Source organism: Serpula lacrymans (assembly GCF_000218685.1).
Source record: "Serpula lacrymans var. lacrymans S7.9 unplaced genomic scaffold SERLAscaffold_22, whole genome shotgun sequence".
Classification (NCBI taxonomy): domain Eukaryota; kingdom Fungi; phylum Basidiomycota; class Agaricomycetes; order Boletales; family Serpulaceae; genus Serpula; species Serpula lacrymans.
The window spans coordinates 56033-58004 of NW_006763311.1; positions in this window are offsets into that span (position 1 = coordinate 56033).

The window sequence follows — 1972 nt, forward strand, 5'->3', positions numbered from 1 at the left end:
ATGTCATCTTCACTGGGGACTTTGGCCAATTGAAACCTGTGCAATCTCATGCAGGTTTTAGCTACGAGTTAGTGCAAACGTTGGTGAAGAGAACAACTGATTCTGCATTAGGCCAAAGTGCTTTACACGGCACTTTCTTATGGCGCAAAGTCAATAAAGTTGTTCATTTGAAACACGTGCAAAACACGATCCCGTCTTTATAGATCTTTTATCTCAAATACGTTGAGGAGAAAAAAGATTACTACAAAGCCTTCATATGAATAATCCAGTCGCTTTAGAGAACTTGTGTCACGCACCAATAGTAGTAGGTCAAAAATGTATTAGAGACATTTTAAATTGCAAGAAAACTAAACAATTTGCAGAAGACAAAGGTTTAGTATATGAAGAATATAAGTCTGTTGATAAAGTAAATAAATTGTCGCTCACAGGAGATGTACATCAGGAAATTTACTTGTATCTTAGGCGTCTTATTTTCAATCGTAAGCTATGTCAAGCCATATCAAGCCAACAAAGGCAGATAAGTGACACTAAGGCCAAGATAAAGCTGTCGGAAATCATGTATTCTAAGACTAAGATTATGGTCACAAGACCGAAAAGCCATTATAAGTGGTTGAGAAAGACTAAGATGAATTTGTTCTGAAAAATGACTAATAAGACAAGTAAGACTAGAAAGCAATTTCGAATGCATTGTGATCAATAAATTTATTAACATAGAATGAGTCAAAAGAATCAAGAGAATTAGCACAGTTGATATCTTTTCCTATCAAAGCTCCATCAAAAACAGGCATCATATGAGCCGCTTGCATGATGCAGTCTGTATGGATAACCTGAAGTGTAGGTGAGCCATCCTCGTTATAATCTGGACAAGGCAAAACACTATCAGTATCAACACAGTTCCTTTATTGTCAGTCAGGCATTCTAAAAAATATGTGTCCATAAAAATGATTCAAAAATCAAAAATAATTGCACTGTAAATGAATGTTCTGCTGAAGAAAAAGAAACTGGAGCCACCGGTCCACCACCTAGTCCAAATCCGACGGTTCCATGGCCTTACCAATAGACTGGTTGTGTTGGACCACCTGGTCAAACGAGGGAGGGAGAGGAGTAGTTCCAATTTGGAACAAGTGAGTCCCAGGCAGCGTGTGGTAGGTGTAGCTGTAGTGAAGACGATGGACAAAAGATAAGTGTACCCAAGTGAATGGGACAGCAATGAACATGGGCAACGCAAAGGGATGAACCTTCTCCAGCTCAAAAACTACCCACCCACGCTCCAACCAGGCGAGACGAGCAACCAATGTTTTGATAGTATATGATGGTAGATTGATGTCATGAAGATGGACCTGTTGCCCTATTTGAACCGGCCGCTGGGGCTTTGCTGATATCAGCAGTGGCACGTGGTAGTCAACGGATCGGCGATGGAAGTGGATAGGAAGTGGTGACATCAGAAATGGTGGGGGAGCAAACAAGATGAGGAGGAGGAGGCTGGAGGTGACAAAGAGGTGGATTAGAATGGGGATCCAGAAACGACCGTTGGCTGAGAATAAAAACGAGAGTAAGGGGCCTATGGTGGGGCTAGGCAAAGGAAGGGGAGTAAGGGAAACGATGAAGGCGAGGGCGCAATACAATGTGTAGCCAGTAGTGACACAAAAACTTCCCAAAATGCCGAAACACGGCACCCCCCCGAATGGAAAGCAAAGGTGAGCGCGACTAGACTGCCTAATAGAGGTGGTGCTGATCAGCCACAAGATTGAATAAGGCAATATTAATTACTATTCCACGTGGCACTGTGCCTGTGTGGCGCAAAGGCGAGTCTTTTGAATATTCGCTTCGTTATTGACACCTGTCCATGCTACCAACCAACTTTGGTGCATGACACCGAGCTGGACCTTTTCGCCGCGTTACACGGATCACTTCACAATGCATCCCACCAACACCACTTTCATCACTTGGTGCGTGGAAATATATGGTTGCA